This window comes from Podarcis cretensis (assembly GCF_951804945.1).
Source record: "Podarcis cretensis genome assembly, chromosome: 3".
In the NCBI taxonomy this organism is placed as follows: domain Eukaryota; kingdom Metazoa; phylum Chordata; class Lepidosauria; order Squamata; family Lacertidae; genus Podarcis; species Podarcis cretensis.
In genome coordinates, this window is record NC_137172.1 from 47574790 (window position 1) to 47595144 (window position 20355).

The following is a 20355-nucleotide window of genomic DNA, read 5'->3' on the forward strand; positions in this document are numbered from 1 at the left end:
AGTTTCTTAAGAATTTCAGTTCTAGCTTATTTGTGTAAAGTAGCATGCCTTCTTGTACAGCAATTAAAGCTGCAATACTATGCTAGAGATGGGGTACTGGTGGCAGTCCAGCTGCTGTTAGACTAAAACTCCCAGCATTCCCCACAAGAGGGCAGGGGCAGCTGGGTACACTTGACCTGGGTCTTGGGGGCGGGGCTGCGCTGGCCAGGGGGCCATCCAAGAATGGGGGGGTTTAATGGGCAAAATAATCATGGGTGAAATGAATCACTGCAAGGCTTCGATAGTAAAATCTGGACTTGTGTTACTGTGTGCTAGCATGTAGCATCAAAGCAGATGAGGCGCTGGACAGAATTCCCACCCCGTGCCTCAGAGCATCTCTGCATGGGCCTGTTCCCCATCATTGGCCATGCTAGATGAGGCTGGTGGGAGCTGGAGTCCAATAACACCTGACAGATCCCCCTCCCCGGCTTGCCCAGTTCCCCAACCCTGTTCTACACAGTTACCTGGAAGTAAGCCCCATTGGACGTATCAGGGTTTTCATCTGAGTAGACATACAGGCTTGTACTTTAACTTGATCACTCTTATGTCTGTGACTCCAGTGCAAGGCCAAAAGGTTTTGGGGTGAACTTTGATATTCAGATCATTTAGTCCCTGCAAGCTGATATTCATATGAAATAGAAACATCATTTAAGTACAATTTAAGCAAAAATTCAGCCAGAATTTGCTTTATTGCTTTGTGTTACAATTTTCCGTCTGAGTCCTTTCCAACTTGAATGCTAGAGGCTGGTAGCAATGCATTAGAAAGAGATTTAAAATAAGCTGTAGCCCATTAATGCCAATTAAACATCTACTGCACTTCTGCTTTTCTGCTCACTCTCCCTCAAGGGCCCCTCAAGGCTGGTTTTCTCCCCCAGCGGGTGCATTCTGCAGCATGCCATTGATGCAATGATACTGTATTAGTGGTGTGTTTATACCGGAACATTCACCCATTCATTGATTCTGTGATGCCTCCCCAATGTTGCCACATTATGGCTATCTGGAGAGCAGATACTGGATTTTGGTAGGAAGGCAGGGCAGGCAATGATTGGAAACAAAGCAGTATGTCTGCCCCAAAAGCTTTGTAGGCACAAACAATATTGAAAGTAGGAATGCATATGTTGTGCTGGTGCTAGGGATCAAAAGCTCCTCTTCTGCCCCCTTGAATCATACGCCTGGCTAGAATGGTTGGGACTGATAGGAGTTTTAATCAAAAACGTCTGGAGGGGTCCAGGCTGGTGAAGGCTGCTTGACTTTATCACCCACACATTTAATTTAGTTAATGTTGTGGCTTGAAGCTGGGGTAGCAACCTGGCAGCTCACAGGTAAGAAGAGCCAGTTCACAAGGCAACTTGGACCTGGCCCCTTATGACACCACCAGAGTTTATAGTTAAAAGGTTGCCCACAATTTCATTGGTAAAGGTGGGGGAACTATTTTCCAATTGTAAGATCTAGAAATATTTCGCACTTTAATGCTATCTGTTTTGGATTCTGCAGGCAACATGTAGGTAATATGACTGAGCATGAGGCGCATAATAATAGAAGATGTCACCAATACTGCTAGATGTCACCAGTTTTATGATGGGCCCTGCTAGTCATGATTGTGTGTGGCAAGATAAAGTCTGGCCCTCAGATCACTGTCCGGAGAATAAAATAGCTGCCTAAACTACAAAACTTGGTGACTAGACATTTCAGCACGGTGTTTCTAATTCTGTTTCTTAAATGGGATCTATTTTAGCATGATTGGTGAACTAGGCTTCTCCGATTTCAATTGTATTGTTATCTGAAGTTGTGTGCCACAGGGCCTCAGGACTGAGAAATTCTGAAGATGAATACGTAAGTGTGTATATTCTGTTCTGGTGCGTTTCTGCAGCCATGTTATCTATTTGACCCATGACATTTACTGTTACCTGAAAATTATTTGCCGGGTGTTTTTTTTTTTTTTGCAGGGGGCAGGGAGGATGGTTGTTATTTTAGAATTCCTCACACCCTTCTGTAAGAAAGCCAACATCAAAGTTACTTGAATTCCTGTGTAAACTATTAGAAGGATCAAACAGTACTTCAAAGGCTGCAGCTCTCTTGGATAAGAGTGAAAGGGGTGGGAAGGAGGAAAGGAAGGAAGGAATAAAAGGTAGCAAATTAGCCCCCCAATGATTCACAATGTGACAACTGAAGATTTCCAAAGCAAAACGAGAAAGACAGTAGTGACACTTCCTCAAGCCCTCATGCTTTTCAGGGTAGTCAACTACTGAAATAATTAAACAATCACATGTCTGACATTTAACATATAATAAATAATAATAATAAGGGACGCGGGTGGCGCTGTGGATAAATCCTCAGCGCCTATGACTTGCCGATCGCATGGTCGGCAGTTCGAATCCCCACGGCGGGGTGCGCTCCCGTCGTTCGGTCCCAGCGCCTGCCAACCTAGCAGTTCGAAAGCACCCCCGGGTGCAAGTAGATAAATAGGGACCGCTTACCAGCGGGAAGGTAAATGGCGTTCCGTGTGCTGCGCTGGTGCTGGCTCGCCAGCTGCGGCTTAGTCACGCTGGCCACGTGACCCGGAAGTGTCTGCGGACAGTGCTGGCTCCCGGCCTATATAGTGAGATGAGCGCACAACCCTAGAGTCTGTCAAGACTGGCCTGTACGGGCAGGGGTACCTTTACCTTTACCTTTACCTTTACCTTTAAATAATAATAATAATAATAATAATAGTAATAGTAATAATAATAATAATAATAAATGTACCCCGCCCTCCGCAGGTGGAGCTGGGCTCAGGGTGGCTAACATCATGAAACTAAGACAGTATACAAAGAACATAAGAACATAAAAACAGGGAATCAGTTAGTTAAAATACATCTTAAAATTAGTTCAGAGCAAATTATAATCTGGCAGTCCATGGGTAAAATTGAGAGTGGTTAATATTCTCTGGGGCCAACTGTTACCGCTGGTCTTATAAAGGACCTGTGAGTGGGCTAGGAGGCCTCTTTAATGCTTGTTCTTATACAGAAAGAAAAGAATCAGACTGAACCCCGACCAAAGGCCAGGTGGAACAGCTCCGCCTTGCAGGCCCTGCGGAAAGATGTCAAATCCTGCAGGGCCCTAGTCTCTTGTGAGAGAACGTTCCACCAGGCCTACTAAAGTAATGAATCCATGTTAAACAGACTTACATGCTTTAAAACATCAGTAATATCTTTTGGAAGCCATGTTAAATGTTATATGGAAAAGCAAGATATAAATAAAAAGTAAAACAATAAAACTGAAGTATCTGGAGGGAAACGAGCCACTTCACTGTACTGTAAACTATTTTACATATGAATAAACAAAAGCAAACAAGTCACTGTTGGAAGGAAGGACTCTACATCAGAAAACATGAAGTATCCTAAGTTATGGTAACACACCAGAATCCAAATGTCTTCAAAAACTATAGAAGTTCAAGGGCAATTAGTATTATGGGTGCTATAATGATTATCATTTTCCGATTAGCCATGTCACAGTTACGTCTTGGCCATTTTTTATGTTGGAAGCCAACCTGTCTGCTAGCTTTGAATATAAATTGGACAAAAGTCAAAAACATTTTGAATTTTGAGTATATGCCAATTTAGCCAGGGTATGAAAGAGAACTACATTTATTTTTTACGTCTACGTTTTGCAGCAAAAGGGTTGCATAAGTGAAGAGATCTGATTGCCACCACCCTTCCTGCCAACTTCCCCATGCTCTGAAGCTGCAAGCACTTCTTCAATATAAAATCTGATATGTGCTGAGATAAAAGTGCTTGAAGCCCTGAAACACAGAGAGACAATGGCATGGCCCTTTCAGTGCTAAAACCTTACCCCTTGGTTTATACATGAATAGAGTTGACAGCTCTTGAAAGGCAACATTCTGGAACTTCATGGACCTCCAGCATGGAGACTGGTGAGAAAAAGGCCTGGGATCTGGTAGGTGTCAAAAAACTGGGTCTAGGGACAGGGTCTCGTGGTAAAAGGATGGAGTGCCATGCTCCTGGGGGCAAAGGCCACAGCGAAGGGTGGTTCCAGAAAGGAAAGAAGTACAGTCCATGGGAATGATCTCTTCATCTAAGGTGGGCCAGTATTGCATGTGCTTAGAAGCCCCTGCCATCTAACAATACCATCCAAGCCACCAAAAATCATCTCAAGAAAACTTGGGCTACAATTACATTACCCTCCCTGCTCTCTTGTCTGCAAAGGAAGCTGCCAGAATCACAAAGCCAGCTAAGCCACCAGTTTATTTAACATCCATCTGAAGCCAGCTGGAATCATGGATCGAACAATCAGAATGGTGGTGGCGGGAATGATTGTAACACGAAGGAACAGCCACTAGAGGGAGGTTGTATTCTGAAGACACAGGAATGGGTGTTCTGAAGAGCGAGAATGAGTGTGACAACGGTTGCAGATGTAGCCTTGCATGTCTTTATCTCTGGGTGATGAATAATGCTTCCTTTGTTGTTACAAACCCAATCGCTGTCATTTCTGAGGAGATAATCTGGCTGGCTGGTGCATGCATCTGGCCCAGGGACTAAAGAGCACTGTTATTACTTTGATAAGGGACAATCAGTGCCAGGAAATGCTGTTAATATAGACAACAGCAGCAACTCATCCTTTCCCAGTCTCCTCAGTCCAGACTGCACAAATAAGCTTGCACAAGCATTCCTGTTTTCTCCTACATTACTATTTCCCCAAAAATTTAGTAAAGAGGGCCCTCCTCAGGCCTCTGATTTCCCTTCAAATCTGTCTTTTTTAAATTATTGTGAATAAAGAACTGCTGTAGTAGCTACGAACATGAGTCTGACCAAACTGCGGGAGGCAGTGGAAGACAGAAGTGCCTGGCGTGCTCTGGTCTATGAGGTCACGAAGAGTCAGATACAACTAAACAACAACAATTACATGGTATTATGTAAAACCCTTGTTGCTGACCCCCACATATTAAAAACCTCTAGCTGTCCTTGTTGCTTCCTTAGGTCAAAAATATTGCTGGTCTCCCATATTACACAGCTGTTCTTCCTTTTTTTTAGTTAGCCTCTCTTACTTTTGTCCTAATACCTGTCAATATTAATGCCTTTTTAAAAAAAATATATCATATTACATCCTTTTTTCTTGCTTGGATGCATCTCATTTCATTCTTGTCTAATTCATCTTCTAGATAACTCTCTCTTCTGGCCTGTAGAAAACCTCCTTCCTAACACACAGTACTGAACACCATCAATTTACTGAATTCCTGGGCAGTCTTCCATTAGAGGGCTCTCTGGTTCCACAAATTCAATTTCCCTCTACAATATGGCACTTTGAGGCACAGTGTTTTACATTTTTACTGCAATTTCACCTACTTCCACAATAGTCTCCAGAGAGTCAGTGCTCTGTGCTGAAGAGCCAGATGGATGCATGAAGTTGGTGGCAGGGTCATAAGACATGATCCCAACCCCTTGCTCTGTGGGAAGATTATGTCCTGTTTTGATTGACTAAATAGGGCTGTTCTTCTCCAAACACAACAGCTACCACATGTGCATATGAGGAGGCCATAACATTTTAAATCAATTTATCTCAGTGGTTCCAATCATGTGGAAAGGCTCCATGCTCGTGGTTGCAACAAATATATCAGGAATGTACTGTGAAAGGAAAATGTGTGCGTGCATGTGTGAATTGCCATATAATAAAAGAATATAATAAAAACATCTTAAAATAGTTTTTAAAACAATACAAAAATAACTGGAGATATATTTAAAAACAATAGAAAATGAACATTTATGGCAGAGACCTTTTCATTCAGCTGGAAGAGCGTCAGTTGTTTTCAGAAGGTACAATTAGCGGGTACCTGCCATGCCTCGGTATGTATGCATCTCAGATATGTGAGAATTCATGTGCTTCTACCATCGTCTTCTTTTTTGAAGAAAAACACTTGCTGTTCAGCAGCCGAAGAAAAAAATGAAACCCTTGCAGGTATTGCTGGCCCTGAGCTGTAGCAAGAGAATCCTTCCTTCCTTAAGTATGTCCACTTGGCTCTGTTGTTCCTCATCTTTGGCTTTAGATAGCTTTTTGTAATTGTGCAAACCTTTGTGTGAAAATGGCATATAAAGTGGTAGCTACTATCAATGTTGTCTGTACACACATGGGCATGTTTTCAAACAGTGCAGCAGTGTTGTCTATTCCCCACCCCCTTTTTGATTGGTGTTTCCACAGACCTGATGTCTTGGACTGGCTGGATGCAAAGAGTGGTGAGTAGCACCCACTGGGGAAACCCCAAGAGAGCCCCCAGGGGAAGAAAGCTCAGAGCCAGGGGACTGGTGATGGGACAGCAATGGGTGGTCAGAGGGAGAAGAGGAAGCAGACTGGGAGAAGGAGGTGTCAGATGCTGAAGAGGCAACAGGGCTTTGGGAGTGGGGAGAGGCTGTGGCAGAGAAAATCCAGAATCACACAATACTAATGGCACTCCCGCCAACTAAAATGGCGCTCCTGCCAAAACAAGATGGCGGTCCTGCCAAAACTAATAGGGGGCCAAACTTCTCCCCACAGAAGGGAACCCAAAACGGCGGCCAGACTTAGAGGGAGGGGAGATTTACGCCCTCAGAAAATTCCCAACCACCCTCTACGCAAAATGGGTACACAGAAATCGCTGTTTTAAAGGAGAGGGAACTCTCATAAGGCGAAGCAACGTAATAAGCTAGATGAAAGAGCCCCGACAGCGACAATCGTGAATTGCCCAAGGCCGTGTTAAGCTAAAGGGGCCCCGAAGCTGCAGCCAAAGCTCAATTAAAGGAGACAGAAGCCGCTGCGAAAAGGAGGGCAGCAGCAGGCTCCGCAACTGGGAGCACTCAGGGGCTGAAGCCCCGCGTTGGAAGCCCCGCTAGCAAAAGGGAAGGGGGAAATAAATAATAAAAAGATAAAGAAAGAAAGATAACGGAAAGATCACCAAGACGATCTATTGAGGGTAAGTCTTTCTCGGTTGCACAGAGGACACGCTGTTTAGCTGTTCCGAATGCACGAGCCAAAAGAGGAAGCTCTGCATGGGTATATATAGGTCCCTCAATCCGTTTGGAGTGCGCCCCATTGGCCAGATTGAACCCAACATCTACCAATCGGGTGTTGTGGCTGTCCAATCTTACCCACCCACAACACAAGAGTTTGGTCTCCAGGTCTCACCGCAACATGTGCCCTCTTTTATGGAGGACACGATTTATTTTGTTGACCTATGCCCACTCTGGCTCCTGACACCTTTTTTAAAAAAGTTTTTGGGTAGTTTTTAAAAACAGACTAGCCGGAAAGTGGTGTATTGATATACTGATAAACAGCGGATATTTATGTTGGCATACAGAGACAGCTAAGTTACTGTACTGCTTCCTGTTTTTGCCCATTTCATTCAGTCAAGCTGAAGATGGTGAAGGGGAGTTTGCACATCTCTACAACCTCTGCCTCCTTAGGAGAAGGCACTCACTGTGTGCACATGTATGCAGCAAGTACATTAAGTGCATTCCCAACAACAACAACAACAACAACAACAACATTGATTATAACCATTTCAACAAAATGTGCTTTAGACTGACAAATAGTGGAGGGCAGAAACAACATGGGGGTGCTGTTGTATGTACAGCAGTGCCTAAAAGGTGCCTTCATCCAACACTGAAAGCACATGGTCATGCAGTGTGTACATTCTCTAGGGTTCAGCTGCCAGTGTGGTCATCACATGTGGGGGGGGAGGGTGCCATCTTGTCCTTCCCCTTCCAAGACTCTGATGATAGTAACCTCCCAACAGCACTCCCTAAAACTGTTACATGCATTTACTTTGTTCTGCAAAGTATGGATCAGGAAAACGACGTTTCCTCCAGTTGTGAACGAGCCATTTAATAATTCATGGTTATTCTACATCATGTAATGGAAGAAATATATTTTAGGTAGGAAGCAAAATGGCCATCACATAAAGGCTGCCTCTGCTGCATTTTCGTCTTCTTCCATTATGTGACTTCCAGTCATTCCATTTATAACCCTGCCTGGAACCAATTCTAATGCCCTTTGTTTTGTTACTATTTCATTGCCATGTAAAAAACCAACGAAGTGTTAAAAGGAGAAGATAAAACCACCCAGATAATGAAACCCAGCTAAATAGGGCATCCTTTAAAAAGAAAAATGAAAAGAAAATAGGTATTGTGCCAGCCCATCTGTTATGCTGTCTTGCTCTGCTGAGTGAACACTGTCTCTGCGTGCGTCATTCAGAGGCTCCGCTGCCCAAAGGAAAGCTGGAAGGGGAGTTTGTAAAGTACATTCTCTTGTGCATCTTCTCTTCTTTTTCGCAGCGTACTTGCATGCATATTGATGTTAATGCACTCACACAGCATGCACACACCATGTTCATTCAGAGGCAGTTCTGGAGAAATGCCTCTTCCCAGATCATATCAATTCCACATTACTTTTCCTTCCCTCCCCCCAAATACATCTGAGATTATTCCATGCTTCTTGTCTAATTGATCTCAGCATGAATACGTGAGTGGTACTTTTGCTTGTATTCCATTAAGCTTTTTATTGATTTTATTGCATACCCCCCCATGGTGTTATATAGCATATTCTTTACTTCATCGTTGTGTTGCTTTTAACGTTTTATTGGAAGCCACCTAGTAAGGTGGAATAGAAATACGTACAATTTCTTTTTATTCCAGTCAGTGCCAAATAAACGAGGACAGAGTGTTACGCAAAGTCTCCCCCTCACTCCTCCCTGAATGTCTCAAGGAAGTCACACAGGAAATGTGAACCAATGATAGTAATTTCTTCTATTTCTGATGCTCAGGCTTTTGAGTGCTTTCATTTATGTAAACAAATGACACCACCCTCGCACAAGAGCATTTGCGGCAGACAAACGAAAGCCCTAAATGGGGATGGAGTATGTACCCCAAAAATAACAACAGACCAATCAGGAACAAGCATACTCAGTGGCCATGGAATACTGACTGACTTTTCAGGGGGAGATAATGGGAACAAGGGGGGGGGGGTGGAACAGATTGTTAGGAATCCTCAACAGCAACACTCCCCCCTGCAACATTTCATTGGGGGTCCCACTTGTTGAAATGGCTACCACTTCAGTCCAATTCATGAGTTAAGGAACAATGGAAATTAGATGGAATATGTTGGTTGTGGTTCTACACCTTATAAGTCTTATTCCTTTGTTTCACATTTTTTTCAGTAATACAAACCTCTCCTGTGATAACAAAAGGAGCCCTGGTCTTGAATTACTTCCAGTGCACTGGTTTGCCTCGGCAACACTTCCAGCGTTACTTTCTGAAGTTGCACAGGCAAACATAATGCAAGGAAAGTACTGGTGGTGGTGGTGGTGGTATCCCTCAATTTCTCCATGAAGCTGAACCAAGCCGAATGTGGGTGGACTCAAACTTGAGCTTTGTGGATCCAAGCTGAACATTTTGGTTCTCTGGTTTTTGGTTTGGCTCCAATGAACACTCTTTCTCATTTACCAACCCACTGCACTGACAAATACCCAAATGTCTACCTCAGAGGGGGCAGCCCTACCATTAGGCAGAGTGACACAGCTTCCTCGGGCAGCTGATTTTGAATTGATTGAAAGGATAGAAAAATATCAGTTCTTAATTTGTTACCTCTGTGGGGTTCTCCTGACTGCTGGGGGGCATGGGTGAGAAGAAGAGGGGAAAGCCCCATTGCGCAAGCAAGCATCCTTGTCCGGGCTAATGGAGCTCATTAATTGAATCCAGCAATACATATTGTGTATATAGACAGAGACAGAGAGTTGCTGGGAATTGTAACTCTGGGAAGGGTAAACTGCAGTGCACATTTGAATGTGCTTCAAATGTGCTTTATAGGTAGTGTGTACATGATCTCATAATACAGGACACCAACCAGGCCTTCTGGGGCTGACCACTGCCTCATGTGAACCAAGCACACGCCAAACACATCCCTAGGCAAAGCATTACAGTGGTACCTTGGGTTACATACGTTTCAGGTTACAGACTCTGCTAACCCAGAAATAGTGCTTCAGGTTAAGAACTTTGCTTCAGGATGAGAACAGAAATTGTGCTCCAGCTGCACAGCAGCAACAGGAGGCCCCATTAGCTAAAGTGGTGCTTCAGGTTAAGAACAGTTTCAGGTTAAGTACGGACCTCCAGAACGAATTAAGTACTTAACCCAAGGTACCACTGTACACACAAAGGTGTAGGGTGCTAAGCAAGCTGCCTTTTAGGGAAGCCTATTAGCCATTAGGGATGCGGGTGGCGCTGTGGGTTAAACCACAGAGCCTAGGACTTGCCGATCAGAAGGTCGGCGGTTCGAATCCCTGCGACAGGGTGAGCTCCCGTTGCTCGGTCCCTGCTCCTGCCAACCTAGCAGTTCAAAAGCACGTCAAAGTGCAAGTAGATAAATAGACGGGAAAGTAAACGGCGTTTCCGTGCACTGCTCTGGTTCGCCAGAAGCGGCTGGCCACATGACCCGGAAGCTGGACGCCAGCTCCCTCGGCCAATAAAGCGAGATGAGTGCCGCAACCTCAGAGTCGGCCACGACTAGACCTAACGGTCAGGGGTCCCTTTACCTATTACCTATTATCCTGTGATAAGTTTTCAGTCACCCCAGAACACAATATAAAGACCACTGCTCCCACACCGGTAGGGCAGATACCTTCTCCAATGAAGTTTCCTGGGAAAAGGGATTGATTACTAAACCTTTCTAAGAACTGGAACCTGTGAGCAGAACAGTGGTCCCTGTCAACTTAGATGAATGAATGAATGAATGAATGAATGAATGAATGTGTTGGAGACTATTCAGCAGAAATTCTGCAATTTCAGCTAGGCTTTACAATAAGCATACATTTCTGCTCCTACACTCATGCACACTGATTTATATGCTGTTCCGGTACATGTCAGTGCAGTGGAAATAAGAGCTATGCTTACTAGCTAGAATATTTCTGCTTTATCTAAGGGGACTGGGCGAATGTAAATCAAATAAAAGGCATCACTTAAGAAAGAGATGGGAACTTAATATCTCTTATTCTTCTTTTGCTTTGGTGCAGCTGTTTCAGAGTTGCTGTCTGCAAAAGGAGGATGTCCCATTGGCTAGCAGTTTGTTCATTTAATTCTCAGCAATAAATCAAGCAGACGTTATTCCCAAGAGTCTGATGCATTACATAGTTCCCACCACTCCTTCTGACTCAACAGGTGAGTCACCAGCAGCCATTGTTTCTGTGAGCTCAATCCTTTTAACTATTGATGAGTAATTCCTTAGGGCAGCTAATGGAAGTTAAGTAGGTTTGTGGTAGAACTCTATATGCGCGTGTTTGGCATGCGAAAGCGCAGGGAAGAACATTATACTTTACCGGCAGATCTGCCTGTCACAACATTTGGCGTCGAGCCTAACATGGAATTTCCAGTTTCTCAGAAAACGATGTCTATTTATTGACACTCTTAGGCCTAAGCTAGCTGAGCTGTCTTAATATGCCTAATTATTTTTATTACACCGCTTATAAAGAGTCTGTTTCTAATCTAGTGAAGGCTCCCAGAACTCTTCCAGTAACTTCAGTGGGGTTTAGGTAAGGCCAATATACATGACATCCCCTGGGAGTAAAGCAGATGGTTGACAAGCAAACAGATGGCATGGCTAAGCTCACTCTGACAGGCCTCATTTCACTGACAGGGATACGGATTTTGCTTGTGTTTACATGTGACTGCATATCTGTATTTTACCTTCCCATAGTCTCCAGGCAGACAGGGCTTTTTTTCAGCCAGAACTCGCTGGTGTTCATGGTGAGTTCTAGCACCTCTTTTTCTAGGAAAACAGCCTTCAGAGAGACATATTTTTCCCCTGAAGTTGAGCTCTGATACCAGAAGTGACCTAGGATTGGAGAAATGGACTCAGAGGGTGAGGTGGTGGGAAAGTGCAGGCTCAGTTCTCCTTTATCAGTGCACCCCTTTTGCTTTAAATGAGGTCCCTCCTCATCCCTCTTGATGTGTCATCAGGACAGACATAGTCCCCCAAATGGGTCTGCTACCACCATCATACCCAGTTGTGTCTTTCTTCAGATGGTGCTTTTGATAAGCACATGTATATGCATATACATATTCATGTGCTATGAAAGCAGGAGACAGGATAAGTTTCCATTCATGATCATGACATATGATTCCCCTCCCTCCCAGATGATGGGAACAAGCAGAGCACCAAGGAAGCCAACTGGCCAATGGATACCCTGATGTCACTTCTTTCTGGTCATCCCCGACACCTCCAAACTGCCTCAGTAAAAGTGCTCAGTTCCAAAAACAAGCTCCCTGCTCCCAAAAACACAGTTCCCTTGATGAGCTCTTCTTCTCTTTGCCCTGGGGCATCTATTTGTGTGTTAATTCCACAGGGTTTGCCCATGCTGACTTGTGCTATGGACCAAGCTGCTGATCTAAGGGTTGCCTATATTTAAGGTCCTCTTCTCATCCAATGGCTTCTCTGAAAAGGCTGGTATGCTGTTAAGTCCAGTTGTGTTATTTCTAGTACATAAAATGTAGGCTTTTTGCACCACAAAAAAACCCCAAAAGGTTATATTTGCTTGTTTCTTTCTGGCAGCTCCCTCGCATGCGCAGCCCAGTGCAGAAAAGGGGCGGCAAGGCTGCCTCTGCCTCTCCCGCACTTCACCCCCGGGTCACGCTTCTCCCAGGAGAAGAGCTGCTGCAGCTGAATGTGAGAAAGCTGCCTCAGCAGGTCCCTTGTGTGCCGGAGCCAGGCTCCAATGAGGGAGCTTGTCATGGGGGCGCCTGGTCATGACCCCTCTAAAAAAATGCACCTGGGGCTGTGCCCCCCCCCCAGCCATGCCCCTGTGTGTGTTCTTGCTTATGTAGTCAAAATGACCACATCAACACATGAAAGAAGTATCAGCAGGTTCAGGAAAACCTCAAGGTTTGAAAAAGTACAAAAAATATTAGGGGGAAACCCTAGTTATGTGGTGGTGTAATAAAAAATTTAAGGTCTTATATATATATAATAAATGTTCATAAATTTACCAACCAAGCATGTACATAGATATGTTGACCACATGTCTGGAGCAGCACAGGAAGACTGTCCTGAAACCATTTTGACTCCTAAACTGACCAAATGTTTTCTCTGCAAGGAGGGAAGGGGTGAGGGAACCTTCCCATCGTCTCAGGAATTGGGAAATCACCATCTCAAAGGAATGGCCAGACTACCAGGAAAGGCAATCAGATAAGGCATTATCAGATAACCTGGCAGACAGGAAAAACAACAACATTCAAATTTCTGTTGTAGACCGCCTTTTCTGTGATGTAGGTATGATGTTTGTGGGGGGTGGTCTTGGGATTACACCCCTTCTGCGATGTATGTATGATGTATGGAGGGGTGGTCTTGAGCTCCAGGGCAGGGAATTCTTTGTTCAGGGTCCTCCTCTGTCCTACTGCGTGTGAGAGGAGCACCCTGTTGCAACAGCTTTAATAAAGATCAGGCTTACTAGCTGCTTTGCTTCTCAATATTCTCTGGTTGGCCTCTGTTATTTTCTCCTACCGATAAGGAACCCACTTAAGGATCTGGGATACCCCATAGGGGAAGAAGGGCAGATTTTGTTTACAACAGTGGAGGACAAAAACAATGTAAATAAGAATGGGGTTGCTCACCTACCATAGAATACAAATGGGGAGGGGCGGGAACTGAGTGGGAGAGGGAATGGAATGGTGTATCATGGCTAAGCACACATGTACAAGAGCCAATTGCCTAAAGTTGGTTGTGTTTCTTCATTTTTGTTTGTTTTGTCTTCTAATAATTCATAAAAGCTGATTGGCACAATATGAAAAATAAAATGTGCCAGTAAACTCCCATCTGTCTGGTTCCCCTGTTTAACCCTATCAATAATGACATATATATATATATATATATGTGTGTGTTTGTAGGAACTAAAGCAAGAATGTGCATGCAAAATATTACGCCACAGAACAGATGGTTTGTAAAGTAGGCATCCAAATAGAATATTTTGCTGTAAAGCTTCAACTGTTTGCAAGCAATGCTATGATTTCCCTTATATATGGGGCCCTGGAGAACTGGCTTCTTGCCGAAGGTCAGCTGCATGGCAGAAGAGAGTTGCTCAGGTCAGTGGTGGAGCTTCAAGCAGCACCACTTGGAATATTCATGGTATGAAATATTGCAGAATTTCATCAGGATGTCACAGGAGAATATGCACTGATTGGAAACGAAGCTGCATGATCATCCCACAGTGTTTGTGGGTCAAAATATAGCATTGAAAGCAGGATTGCAGATGACTGCCCCAATAGCTTCATAAGCAGAAACTATCATGGCACAAGCAACCACTCGCCTCTTCTAGAAGTTGAGCAATAATTTTGTGCTGTGGTTTGGATTCCACTATCTAATTTATCTCTCAGTTATTTGCTGCTTATGACTCTAAGATTTAATTAGAAAGAAACAAGAACTGCGACCTGTGTGTGGTGAACAGTATGTCTAATCTTTGATTGAGGGCAATGCTTGGATTGCTGCAGCAGATGATTAATGTCTCATGCTAAAGAGAAAACACATACTTTGGTGAGTTCATTTTACTCTTTTAAGAAAATGTTGTGTTTTTATTCCTTTGTGATACAGATTATATTTAATAGTGACTATAGAAATGGCTGATTGAAAGCAAGTATTTCTCCATGCCCCTGCCCCAGAAAAGAATCTGTAAGATGATGAAAAGCATGAAAAGGATAGAGAACTCTTTCCGCTTGTGTAGCTAATAGGAAAGAAGAACATGATAGAAGGTCTGATTATCAGCTGATCAAAAAGAGCTCGAGATAAAATCTTTGCATATCTCCAAAATCAGTTACTGCTGTAAAATGTGAATGGATGGCAACAGATTTAATACTTTTTAATTGTCCTTGCACTCACATGGAATATATTTTGCATGCCTTGAGATGATCACATGCAGCCTTGGATAACGAAGCTTTCTGTCTGAGTAAATTCATTTTATGGTCTATGAGAACGATGACAACTGAGCTGCCTTGCATAAATGATTTACAAGGACAATCTTGACATCGTTGTTAACATACAAACGGGCATGCTGAACAGTAGTAAGACTTCAGACACAATCATATGCTACATCCAGTCTGACTTCGATTAGGCTTCACTGGAACTACCTGTTTGTGTTACCAAATCCAGATGCAGTTAAAATATGGACATTATTTTAAAGCACATAAAGTGAAATGAAGTATTTCTGGATTTTTGCAAAACCCCTGAATAATGAGAAAAGTGTGATTTGCTTTCCTTTATTTACAAGGTTTAGCAAAGCCACTTTTTCATCATCATTGCTTATCTGTATGCTGCTTTTGCATGGTGACCCATGCTTAAAGTGATTCACGGCATCATAAAAATGCACATAGTAAAATATAACATTTCAAGATATAACAAGAACAACAGTCATAGATTAATTAAAACATCTCATACTAAAAGACTGTACACTTTGATTAAACAATCCACTTAACAATTCATAACGAGGCCTAACAAAAGGAATACAAGAACATAGTCCAAAGAGTAGCAAAAATAACATTTCCCCCCAAGCTGAAATGTCGCCCCCAGCAACTCCTAAACACCACCCCATTCTAATGACTTCTAAGCACCTTGAACATGATAAGCAGCATTTTTAGCTGAAGGTAGTCAGGACCCTGCCTTCCTGGGTCTGGTGGCAATGAACCAGAGCCAGAGCTACCATTGAGCCTTCCTGAGCCAGTTGCCTCAAGCAACACTCTGGAGCATGGGTAGGCAAACTAAGACCCAGGGGCCAGATCCGGACCAATTGCCTTCTCAATCCAGCCCGCGGACAGTCCGAGAATCAGCGTGTTTTTACATGAGCAGAATGTGTCCTTTTATTTAAAATGCATCTCTGGGTTATTTGCAGGGCATAGGAATTCGTTCATTCCCCCCCCAAAAAAAATATAGTCTGTCCCCACAAGATCTGAGGGACAGTAGACCGGCCCCCTGCTGAAAAAGTTTGCTGACCCCTGCTCTGGAGGGATGGCAGATTTGGATCTGGATGCCATGCCCTGCCTCCTGCCTGTTTGCTTGCGGTGGCAGATACTTCCTTCTCTCTGGGGCAGTTTCCTTATATTCACACATATCTTTCTATCCTCCCTCCAAACAAACACACTTTCTCTTTCCTTACCACTGAGCAAGCTGTCTCTTGCCTTTGCGCCATGGCTTCCTATCTGGAGGCTGAAGCTGCTCTCTTGCCAAGTTGGGAGTCTGCTTGTCAGGAGGCAACTGGGCACGCAGCATAATACTTGAGTGGGACTTTGTGGGTTAGTGGCTTGATAGGAAGACATTATGAAATGGGGAGGGGAAATGCTGTTGTGAAGAAATGGGGATGAAATGAAGAAGGAAAATGTAGGTGGGGAGGGAAAGCACTCCATGCTCCTCCCTCCCCACCTGTATTTTCCTTCTCCGTTTCATTCACCATGCTTCACTACAGTGAAAAGTGCATTTACTCAATGGAATTTGCTTTCTCCTTTTTGCTATCTTAACATTTTTCAGTAGTAGAAAGATGCAATGCTTGTGACATCTGATGCAGAGACAGTACTGGAAAGTTCAGAAACTGAATCCAGATGATTAAAGTGAAGCCTGGTTAATAGATATACTTGTCAGTCTTTGTTACTGCTTTGAAGTTCAAATTACAACTCAGAGATATAAGAGAGCAGCACAGGCATCAGGAAACTGACAACAACACTCAATGCAAGTTAAATGCCTATGTTTACATCAGGCACGAGGGTTAGCAGATGATTTTGTTTGTCTTTCTGGCTCACTTACAAGTTGGAGCCTGACTACACACTTCAAGCAAATACATGTGACAAAGCCCTTGATATACACGATATCATTTTCAAAAAGAATAGCAGCTTGAAAGGGGCAATATTAAATAAAAGGAAACCAGGGGAAAGGCATGCTTTATCCTTCCACCTCTCACTGTTTCTCTTCCAAAAAGATGTACAGCTGCTTCCCACATGGATTCAAAATGTTGTTCATTCATGTTTTTAACTGTGGAAGGGCAGGAGCTGCTTCTTTGGAGTGGAGAACCATCAGAAAGGGAAAGGTGACCTGAGCCCCTTTCCCACCCCTTCCATTCAAAAGCATCCTTCATGACACCTATGAATATTGATTCATGTAGCCCAGTGTTGTCTGCTCTGACGAGAAATGGGCTTGGATGTCTCACCAAGAGGCCATTTTCAGCAACTGAGATTCTTTAATTGGAGATGGGACTGAAGGTTGCACAGTGCTGTAGTGGAGCAGGGACTCATTCCCCACCACCACCACAGCAGATAATAACATCTGCTGGAGCAGTATTTGGTAATTGTTGTCAGTTTGGAGGGTGGTGTGTCTAGGTGCTTGATCCCTTCATGAAGTAGCCTAGTCTGATTGGCCTAAGGCAGGTCACGCCACAGATTTCATGGCTAATCAGGGATGAAAACCCAGGCCTCCTCAGCCAAAGTCTGACATGCTGACCGCTATTCCATGACTACCAGCAGTTCCTAATAAATTGGTTATTGTGCTATTTATTATGCTAGGTAAAAGTTGGGGATATAAAGATATGCTTTTTTAAAAGTGTGTGTGTGTGTATGAGTTCCTTAAGCTGACATTTTTCCCTGCAATATCTTCTTTAATGAATTCTATTGCTATCTGATTTGCAGAGTTTAACAGCCAGTTTTAGAAGCGTTCAAAAATGACCAAGTGGAGGGTGTTTCTAGCTCAGCCTAGGAACCACATGCGTGGCACTTTGGATTCCATGACAAAAGAAAGGAAGGGTAATAAACACAATAAAATAAAGAAACGAAATATGGAGCAACACAGCTGCCTGCATTTTTGAATTCCTCTTGGGGCATGGCTAGGGACTCTCATGTGGTATTGCTATAGGGGCAGCCACGATGAGCTCCTGCTCTTCACGATCTACCATGACAACACTGTTCTTTTCCAGCTCAGTACCAGTATCCAGAGGTATAGCTTCAGCCCTGAAGTTGTTTCTTTTTAAAAAAAAATGAGTTCCACTACCCATGTCTGCATGCCCTGTGTCATCTCCTCAAAAGGTAGCATAGCCAGGGCTTAGTTAAACTGATATTTATACTCTGCTTTTATTTGAAGAGAATAATCACAGTGTTCCACAATAAAAATAATGAAATATAATGCATGTTCCTACTCTGGATGCAGTGTCAACTGGGCCCAGTATGGTCAAAGACTGACCAGGACTGGTGCCATCCCCTCCACCTCCTGCCCCTTCCTTCTTCTTCCTGCTTACCTCTGCCGGTGGAGGGAAGCTAACATCACTGCCAGTGTGGCGCTCCCTCTTCTGCCCAAAAACATTAAAGTGGGCAGAAATGCATCTAGCAGAAAACCCCAAAATGAGGTGTTCTGCGGTGGAACTGAACTAACTCCATTGCCATCATGTGACTGCATTGACCCCAATCCAGGCCAAATTCCTGGCACAGCTATCTGCTTGCCCCCAACCTTCCACCTACATATGTGGCAGTGGCCCCACCATCCTGTTAAGCCCTGCCAGGCAGCGGCCAAGTTTGGATTATGCCCTAATTATATAGAGGTAAAGGGACGCAGGTGGTGCTGTGGCCTAAACCACTGAACCTCTTGGGCTTGCTGATCGGAAGGTCGGTGGTTCAAAGCCACACAACAGGGTGAGCTACTGTTGCTCTGTCCCAGCTCCTGCCAACCTAGCAGTTCGAAAGTGCAAGTAGATAAATAGGAACTGCTGTGGTGAGAAGGTAAACAGCATTTCTGTGTGCTCTGGCACTTGTCACAGTCCTCCGTGTGCCAGAAGTGGTTTAGTCATGCTGGCTACATGACCCGGAAAGCTGTCTGTGGACAAACACTGATTCCCTTGGCCTGAAAAGTGAGATGAGCGCCACACCCCATAGTTGCCTTTGAATGGACTTAACCGTCATGGGCTCCTTACCTAATTATGCAAAATACATCCAAGCATTAAGTAATGTCAGTAGAAAAAGAAAACCAGAGGTTCATGTCAATTGACTACAGCAGCCAGCTGGCATTTTGTACGGCGTTTTCTGAGTCGTAGTAACATTCTCTGAGCAGGGAGAAATGGAGATTTCAGAAGCTGCCTTATACTGAGCCAGACCACTGGTCCATTTAGTTTAGTATTGTGTATTGGCTTGTCAGGGCTTAAGGCAAGTTTCTCTTCCTCTCCTACCTGGAGATGCTGGGGACTGAACCTGGGACCTTCTGCATGTATAGGAGATGTTCTTCCACTGAGCTATAGCCATTGTATTGTATTAAGATAAATGGCTCTTCCTAACTCACCACCTGGCTAGTCCATGGGGGCATAGAATTGGAAGCCTCCCCACACATGAGATTATCTAGTTACAAACACGGCACAACTAGAGGGAGGGAGTGAAATGTCTAGGGGGAAGAGGGGAAAATAGCAGTGCATGTTCTTTTTAAAGGCAACGAAGCCTATCTTCCAAGTGTTCTGCATTTCATGCAAGTGTTCAATATTTTGACAAGCCCTGTCACTATGGGAAGAAATTTTCCGAGCTCCCATATGGTAACTACCACATTATTTTAAGATAACAGCTGTTATATTCTATCACATAAAAACACTTTCAGCAACTAGTCAACAACCCTATTTTCAAGTTGTAAACAGATAAATCTTATAAACATTATTTTCATATTGTTTGCCAGCAAGCCCCCATGTTCTGAAATTCCATATTGATAAAATATGGTCAAAATGCCATTGAGAAAATCCTATCCATTGTTGTTATTAATGTTTTGCTCATTTATCTTGATCACTGATTAGGAAGTTCTCTCAAAGTGGGGATTATGGAGCATGAATGGCTCACACTTCAACTTATTTCTAATTAAGTTACTTGTGCTATGCTCCATGTAGATGGAATGGACATTTAAAATTTTTAAATTTTAGTCAAAGCCCTATAAGGTACTTCATTTTTGAGGAGATTTCACCCCTCCCATATCCAAGAATCTGCTGATGTTCTCTGCTGATTCTCCAGAGAGGAGGGGCAGTTTCTGCTCTCTACTTATTCCGCTCCGTGTGCATAGATAAGGTTGCTGCTAAGAGCAGCTGCAGACACTCAGTGCAGTTCAGCATTCATTTATATTTAGACCTCATTTAGCTCTGTATATAGTTGTGTATTATAGTTGTAGGTAGAATAAAGAAGATATTCTACAGTCGTCGCACAGCAGAGTATGGCAGAGTATAGCAGAGCATAAACGACTCGGAGTCTGTAACCTGAAGCGTATGTAACCTGAGGTACCACTGTACATTTATATGCTACCCCATCCTGCGGAGATCAGATCAAG

The 20355-nt window shown here is 43.7% G+C and overlaps 1 long non-coding RNA gene across 1 annotated transcript; it reads left to right on the forward strand.

The window, feature by feature from the left end:
* The first annotated feature begins 1670 nt into the window (after positions 1 to 1670).
* LOC307213736 lies at positions 1671 to 6782 on the forward strand. The gene is made up of 3 exons (XR_013837656.1): positions 1671 to 1872; positions 3893 to 3975; positions 6232 to 6782. It is a non-coding gene; the product is annotated as an uncharacterized lncRNA (long non-coding RNA).
* The last annotated feature ends 13573 nt before the right edge of the window (positions 6783 to 20355 follow it).